The sequence below is a fragment of the Anabrus simplex genome, chromosome 9 (assembly GCF_040414725.1).
Source record: "Anabrus simplex isolate iqAnaSimp1 chromosome 9, ASM4041472v1, whole genome shotgun sequence".
NCBI lineage: Eukaryota > Metazoa > Arthropoda > Insecta > Orthoptera > Tettigoniidae > Anabrus > Anabrus simplex.
In genome coordinates this window covers 132,485,356-132,494,578 of record NC_090273.1, presented here as the reverse complement: position 1 = coordinate 132,494,578, position 9,223 = coordinate 132,485,356, and positions in this window count along the sequence as shown.

The window sequence follows — 9,223 nt, the reverse complement described above, 5'->3', positions numbered from 1 at the left end:
CTCCTTTGCATTCAGGAGACGGGACAGGACTGGACCTCATGGCTGGCCCCAACCGTCGGTTGTCCTGAGAATGGTTTTCCTTGGTTTTCCATTCTCCTGCACTAAGGCGAATGCCGGGACAGATCCTAGTATAGGCCACGTCCGCCAACCCCTTAAGCTACCGTGCATCTCCTGGCCTGAGAGACAGCGTTACCGTCTAAGAGGTCCGCCTTTCTCTTCAAGGAAGGAATGAGAACGTTTTAGTAGTAGTAGCACCCGTAAGGTTCGCTGGAGTAGTTGCAAATGGAAAAGGTTTTAAGGCCAATGCGTAAATTGCATACGGAGGATTTGAGAATATATAAAAGTCATTGCTAGCACTAATAATGTTGATACTCTCGTTATCCAAATTCGTGCTCCCAATAATGAAAAAATCATTAACAAAATTGTAAGTATACAACACTCACAACATTCAAACCACAGCCGAAGTACACTGACTTAGCAAATGTCGTGGGATAGTCACCTAATGGGGTGTGGGGCCTCCTCTGGCCCTGAGAACTGCAGTGAGACGCTGTGGAAGTGAATCGACAAGTCCCTGGTAGTCCTCTGGATGCAGCTGACACCAAATCGTTTGCAGAGCGGCCGCCAATGCTGGTCTGTTAGTGGGTGCAGGATCCATGGCACGGAGCCTGTGTTCCAGGACATCCCAGATATGCTCGACAGGGTTCATATCGGGGCTCCTGGGTGGCTATGGCAGTCGTTGGACCTCCGCTGCATATTCCTGGAACCATTCTCGGGCGACGTGGGAGCGATGTGGCGGCGCGTTATCATCTTGAAACAACGCAGAACCGTCTGGGCGCTGGTAGGCCAAAAATGGGTGGAGATGGACTCCGAGCAGCTCAACATACTGCGTACCATTCAAAGTCTCTTCCAGAACAACTAGGGGGCCCATTCCATACAAGGAAAATGCACCCCAGACCATAACAGAGACACCAGCGCACTGGACCACACCTTCACGGCAGGCGGGATCCATCGCTTCATTGTGGTCTGCACCATACACGGTGCCTCCCATCGGCATGGTGCAGTTCAAATCGTGATTCGTCCGACCATATCACGTTACGCCATTGTTCCAGCGTCCATCCCTGGTGACAAATGCGCGATGTTGTGCCCGATGACGTTGGGTTAACAGTGGCACCCGTGTGCGGCGCCGGCTCCCACACGTCATAGAACCCATGTTCCTACGGATTGTCCACTGGGAGACGTGTCTAGCACGGCCTGTGGTGAATTGAGCCGTGATTTGTTGCATGGTTGCCCGTCTGTCACTATTGACAATCCGTCTCAGATGTCGCCGGTCACGGTCGTTCGTCTGTTGTGGACGGTGACACCCGCATTCAACCATTCACGATACACCCTGGACACGGTTGATCGTGTGAAGGCGAATTCCCGCACCACTTCTGAAATCGCACTTCCCATCCGCCGGGCACCGACCACCAAACCCCGTTCGAACAGTGTCAGCTCACGACGACGTTCCATGTTACACTTGTCACATGCACAGCCACTGCTCACAAGGTCTCCTATACAACTGCTTCTGGCACAGGGGGCGTGTGGTGCGCAGACAACACACCTGCGCATCAGTGCTCCGCTATCCCATGACATTTGCTCAATCAGTCTATATACACGAGATACGAGTGACGAAATACATATATGGGAACTGTTTGATATTTGTAATTTTCCAGACCTCTCCAACCAGCCATATCTCCCTGGCCTGAGAGCAGCGTTGCCGGATTGAGGGAAATTTCCCACGACCGGGGGAAAAATTGACAAAGTTAAGGATTTGTAGGAAAAAGGGAAATATTTGTAAAATATCTGAGAAACGTGGGATATATTTCAACGTCATCGCGCCTTGCTTATGAAGGTATTTTAAATAATAAATCATTTCTTCACATGTTTAATACGATTGTGAAACATTCACTTATTATAGTATAGCATACTGTAATTCGATTAATCTTGTTTTTGTTCAAATCCAGTAAGTTTGCGTGACAATGTGGCTCGTCCCTCGACACTCCGCTGTTATGCACCGAAATTATTGCACGTGGGTATGATCGCATGTCACATGAATACGACTCGCGCGGTCAACATGATTGTAGAGCGCTCGTTAACAATATTTCTGATTGTGTTTTTTAATCTCATTGAATCATAATGATGATGCTTGTTGTATAAAGGGGCCTAACATCTACGTCATCGGCCCCTAATGGTATTAATGATACGAAATGTAATGACAAGTTAAAAGTCCAAAACTCATCCACTGACCATAATTCAAAACGTGATGATGAAGAATCAATGGATGAAGATAATCAGCGGATACAGCTCAGAATATTGAGAGTTGAAAATAATTCCAAATTAATCCACTGAATAGAATTAAAAAATAGAGGCGATTAACAATAATTATGAACTTAAAGCAATCAGTGGATTCAACGCCCAATAGCCCACCTTCACAGGAACTATATTAAAACAAGTGGTTGCTTCCAAAGCACAATCCTGAATCGATGATGCTCGTTGTTTAAAGGGGCGCAAAATTCAGATCCCTCATGATGGTACTTATCGCTAGGAAAGTAAGAACCATGGCATTTCTCATGTAGCGTTACTAATCATGAGCAATGTAGACTTAAGGTGTTCCACACATTGTGGTACTACTCACAGGTAATGTAATACGCACAAGTAACACAGGGTGTTTCTCACATTACGGCGCCACTCATAGGCAACGCACACCCACGGTGTAGCTCATATAGTGGTACTAATCACGGACAACGCCCAGACTCGTGGTGTTTCTCAGAATGGAACTAATCACAGCAACGTAAGCCTGTGGTGTTCCGCATATAGTGGTACTAATCACGGGTACTATAAAATCCATACTAATTCACCTTCTGTTGCTACTAATCACAAACCTATTATGTAGCTAACATCGTGGTAGGCCTACTAATCGCAAGTAAAGGCGACCTATGGTGTTCCTCGCGCGATGGTACTAATTACAAGTAGTCTCATGGTTCTAATTCAATCACCCCTTGGTCGCTCCTTTTAGTCCCCTCTTACGACAGGCATGGGAAATCTTGGGTGTGTTCTTCGTCTGCGTCCCTCACCCACAGGGGGTTGTGTGTTTGCTCCGCGAGGGCTATTTTACTTCGCTCAAGGCCGCCGGCAAGCCGGTTAGGACCCCCGTATCCGCCACCTGGGACGCACCACGTGGGAGTATCACCTCTCCCCCTGCTACGACAGCGTAGTAGGTTCGTGGCAGGCGACGGTTAACCAAGATCTAATTGGTGAAGCTGGTTGAAGCACCGTATGTGAAAGGAATGCTACACTCAGCCAGGAGTCCGGTGGTTTCAATATTAGAGCCTAGGTTTACCTCGTTTAATGGCCCCTTACTAAAGGCAGGGGATACCGTGGAGATATTCTATGCCCCATCCAACGGGCGTACGTTCTGTTTGTCGCTAGGCCACTGTCAGAAGGTAGCCATAAGTAGCAAATTGCATAAAACCTAACAAACTACTACAAGAAGAAAAATTCACAAATTAAACCAGAAATTTTTCTGAATGTATGTCATCAATCAGTCAATACTGATCTGCATGTAGGGCAGTCGTCCAGGTGGCAGATTCCCTATCTGTTGTTTTGCTAGCCTTTTCTTAAATGATTGCAAAAAAAAATGGAAATTTATGAACATCTCCCTTGGTAAGATATTCCAATCCGTAACTCTCCTTCCTATAAACGAATATATACCACAATTTATCCTCTTGAATTCCAACTTTCATTAAAAGGTAGTGGTGTCTTCCTCTACACGTGTGAATTCCCAATGAACTGCTGTACGTATAATATGACGTTGTTTGACTCTCAAAAAGGAAAACACTCCCCTGTGCTTTGGTTATTATTTTCTGCACCTTGTACAATTATTTTTCAGGCAAGGAGAAGCCGAACTGTAAGTGATTTACAGGGCTGAGAAACAGTACATTGTTTTTGTCGAAAATCTGTGTTTTTGTTGTCCCCTTTCGCTGCGGGGTCTGGCATGAGGTCAGATGAATCTGTCGTGGTGGGTTTTCATGACCGGATGCCCTTCCTGACGTCGCCCTCAACAGAAAGTTAATTAAATGAAATAAATGACGTGATATATGATAGTAGGAAGGGAGAGGATGAAACCCGGTGCCGGAACAGAGCCTACACCTGTCGAATAGCACCAAGGGGTCTGCTCAAGGCTTAACGTCCCCATCCGACGGACGAATCACCATCAACAGCGTCATACGGCCTCACTCCATATGAGCACTGCGGAGAGGTTTGGATATTAATCCAGGCTTTTAGAACGCATTCTAGTGATTATAAATTGTATACCACAAGCTCTCCTACCCTGCCAGCCAACATTTTGATGGTGGACATTTCCTCGATCAATGGGACTCGAACAGGCTTACCACAGTGTCAGACCATTTAGACTTCAACGCCTTAACTATCATGCTCCTCGTGACTGTCTTGTTAGTGTATGATACCAAATTATCCATCTTTCTACATATGTAATTCTTCTTATAACCAAACAAATACCTGCCAGATTATTTATAACGTGAATGTGTTTTGAAAATGTCCTGCTTATTTTAAAATTAAACTTTATTTAATATAACAAATAATCGCATCAACTGATAATAGATCTAACTAGCCTATGAAGGCCTAGAATTGGCAGTCACCATGACAATAAAGAGGCAACAGTTAGTTCGCTGTCCTCCACCCAGGGATGCTGTAACGAGAATGTTTAGCAGTATTTCATATCGTTGGCTTCAAAGATGAAAAATATTCTCAAAAACTGGGAAATAAGATGTGCGTCCCACTCTCTAGCCACCATCGAGGTATCAGCGTGGACTGACTTAGTGTGCCTCACTAAGGCCCAGTTTCATCAAGACGGGTTAAATACACTCTGGGTTTATTAACTTCGGGTTAATATTTTAACTAGTTCTTGTGAACCACGCGTTTCTTCGAGCTATTTCGACAGAGGGTTAAGTATGTCTTTTTACGAGAGTTTAATCCTGATGTAAACGTGGTATGTCCACGCATGCGCCAAAGAAAGAGTTGTGATTCGCTAAGCGTGTAGTACCGACCTCCACCCTGTCAACGTCTTGTGTTCGGACGTACAGGGCTGTGCATCGCATACGACAACAGTGTGAAGATCTGAACTTCTGAATGAACGAATAAACCTGGATTCTGTTCACTTAATTTATTGAACACATTCACAATGCACTGTCTATGGTCACTTCTGAGTGGTTTTCCTCTTTTGTGCTTCACTACACGCGATGGTCCTACCTCTTGATCCATTTCTCTCACTAAGAATACCGACTCACCGACTGCTGGAAGATGCGACATCTTATCTCCACACTGTACAGCTTGGGACTTTCCCCCATTACGAGAAGGCTTCCTGTATTACACCACGTCTTGTATCTTCATTTCTCGTTATTTAATCACTATTTTATATTTAAATAAGCTATGACAACCATATTTTAATTTGATTACGTACTCTACCAAACTCTCTCAATGAAATATATTAACATAAAATAAAATTAATGCGACGTACTACTTTTCTTCGAGCTCGCATACAGTCGAGTGAGTGCGACGGTTGCTTCTCCAATCAACTACGTCTATGTCCACGTGCAAAGGCAATGTGCTCTACCTGTTTGTTTACATCAGGATTAAACTTTCGTGAAAAGCGGTATAACACCGACGGTGGGCTTCGAACCCATTCGTATCCAGAATCCGTAGCAGTAGCGCAGGCACTCCACTCGGTATTACTGTAGGTGAATGAATAAATGAATGAATTCATAATATTACTGTTTTTATCGTAACTACGTTTACGGTTTTCGGAGACGCCGAGGGGATAGAAAATTGTCCCGTGGAAGTTATTTTTACGAGGCTGGGGTATTTGAGCACCTTCTAAAACCAGTGTACTACCAACATGGACTCAGACAGCCAGCGCTCTGTGGTCTGAGCCACTCGAGTTCATTAATTAATTAATTAAATTAAAGAGGGAGGTACACCTTTCACGAGTTCAAGTTATTGTGGCCAGCCGTGAATGGAACCTCCATCCGCAGGAGGTTAGAGGGGTATCAAACCATGGAAACTTCAAACGAGTATGCTCAAAATATCTTCATGGGTTGATCTCGTATAATGACAGCAGCTTTTCTTCTAATGATTATTATAATTAACATACCATCACCGTCAATGTTATTAAAAATAAACAATGGAGCAGTAGTACTCGGCCGTGGTTCCCAGTTTATGTAATCCTTATCCTGATTGATATTAATATTATTTTTCGTCCATAATTTTAACATGCATACTAAATTATTATTATTATTATTATTATTATTATTATTATTATTATTTACATTTTACGATGCGATTGTGAATTAATTTTTGGGAAGAGGAAAAGCTAAATGAACTCTCTATTGTTCATATGAAAGCAATATATGGCCCCCGTCAATTTTGTGCTTTTCGAGTATTTAATTATTTGCTAGTAATAGCCAGTGTCGTTCATTCAATGTGAGCGAAGTTTCAGGTTATTTTGGCGACAGTCTGCTATCTCATTCAGTCAGCTGTTCGACCGGTTGGAATTCCAAGATTATTGATTTTCTCTTCACCCTCATCGATCGATAACATGTGACGATCATGTGATAAGCTGGCCTGTTTCAAGGTTAAACCCACTGCCTCGTGCACGCGCTCGCCCGTCTTCATGTAACTTCTAGAACAATCTGAACCAATTACGAGGTACAATTACGCGTACACAAGCCAATAACAATTATTCCGAGAGCCACACCTCCAAGTGAGAGGCTATAAAAACTCAGTGTTTTCCTTAGACCAACCCCTCATGCGTCGAGAAGTCTAGGAACCGACTTAAGTTACGTGTACATTTGAATAGTTCATTCTGGCCTAGCACGAACTAATTCTAAAATTTCGGTGCCAGTTTCAGCTCAGAAATAACTTTAGAAGAAAGAAGAGGACTACCAGTAGCATTATATCGACACCAATTACAGAATGTATACTTTACATTCAAGAGGACTGATTCATCTGACGTGAGACTTGAAATCTAGAGCAGCCAGGTGGTGCTAAGCATGTACGCACCACTAACATCGGAGGAAGATCGTGACAGATATTTTCAGCGTGGAAGCATAAGGGTACGTTTATGCTGCAGCTTCGCTGCTGGCTCATGGATGCTCGCCCTAGCACTTCGCTGCTGGCTATAGCCTGGCTGCTCGCCATGGAGCTTTTACCCTGCAGCAGCCCCGCGCGCACGCTGCTGGCAGCTCTCAGCAGTAGTCGAAAATTCAAAACAGAGGAACTGATAATTAAGGCGGTTTGTATTTTGCATAATTTGATTATAGATATAGAGGGCATGAACACTTAGACTACCGAGCTCGATAGCTGCAGTCGCTTAAGTGCGGCCAGTATGCAGTAATTGGGAGATAGTGGGTTCGAGCCCCACTGTCGGCAGCCCTGAAGATGGTTTTTGGTGGTTTCCCATTTTCACACCAGGCAAATGCCGCGGCTGTACCTTAATTAAGGCCATGGTCGCTTCCTTCCAATTCCTAGGCCTTTCCTATCCCACCGTCGCCGTAAGCCCCAGCATTTTCCTGGTGTGAAAATGGGAAACCACGGAAAACCATCTTCAGGGCCGCCGACAGTGGGGTTCGAACCCACTGTCTCCAGGATGCAAGCTGACAGCTGCACGCCCCTAATCGCACGGCCAACTCGCCCCGTAGGGTAAAATAGTAGTTAACAATAAACCAATTAAAACACAAATAGTTACTTTACTTTTAAACACGATAAAACAAGCCACTGTCTCTCATAAAACGTAGGAAAAGGTCTACTGGCCGCTCGTCATCTCGTCACTCCTTTTATCTCATATGAAACTCGTGTGATGATCCGCATGCCGCTGGCTACAAATCGCATTGCGTTCGAAGACAGCTTCAGATAGCAAGTGAGCAAGTGATCACTGAACGTGTGTATAGAGTGCGAAGAGAGGAAGAGTGGGAGAGCGGGTGACCTTGAAAGAACCAATCACAGTTCAAGTTACAGGATTGCCAGCGATGGGCCAGGCTCGAAAATCAAACGTGTTTGAGACCATGGATGTGGCAAGGATAGCAGCCAGCAGCGCAGCTATGCGCCGGGCTCCAGGGTAAATGCACTGATTGAGATTCATTGGTTTGTTTCATCATCGCCTAACATCGAGCAGCGAGGCTTAGCGATGTGCCAGCAGCCAGGCTGCAGCATAAACGTACCCTTAACAGGCCGCACCGGGAATCGAGCTTCATCGCAAAATTTAACTACACTTGAATAATACCCGTATTTCCTGTCCATCTTCGTAGAACATTTAAGGATCGTCTTCTCTTAATTAATATACTATTAGATTTGAGTAATTTAGTGATTTTTTTCACTTTTCCATCTTGCATTGGTAAAGGTAGTTTTGAGTATAAGAGTGTGTGAATTGGGATCTATTAGAGTAGCTGTAGAGTAGTTGGTCTTCTGAGAATATGTCTACCTCAGTACAATTATTTAAAATCATGCTTAATAATCAATGACCTCTCGGATAAATAAGAATTTAAAATGATTATTTCAGATTTTTATGAAACATTGTGGACAAAGGTATAGGTTGTGTTTCATCTAGTGCATTACCACGCGATTATGCTGATTGTGTCATCTTATTTTAATATTAATTCAGATGTCGATGGGAGATTTAAAAATCATTGCTAATATTATTAATAATAATTTAAGATCGGGTTAAATGAAATTATAATGGTGACGAATGATAAATAACATTATAATTTTTCATGTGGAGTATGTAATGTGTGCTCAATTATAGTGTCACTTTGCCAGGAAAATGGTAATTCTGCGAGATATTTATTGAATTTTGGAGGCGTGTGTCACGGGTTACAATGCATTCCGAGATAAATGTGGAGCACGTGTTGAGATATATTACAATGTTTAAGGAAAAATAATGATTAATCGACACTCAATGACCACATGTCCGATGATAATTAGTGTTAACCCAGGCGATGTGCATGATTATTGTTCTAGCAAGTCTTCTGAATAATATTTTAGATTGTTGAAGATATCGCCGTTGTAATGCCAAGATAATGTCCAATTAAGTGATCATTCTAATTCTATCACGAATCACGTCAGTTGTTGAACATGTTGAATTGAAAGGAAGGCCATCTGCCTATTCCATTCA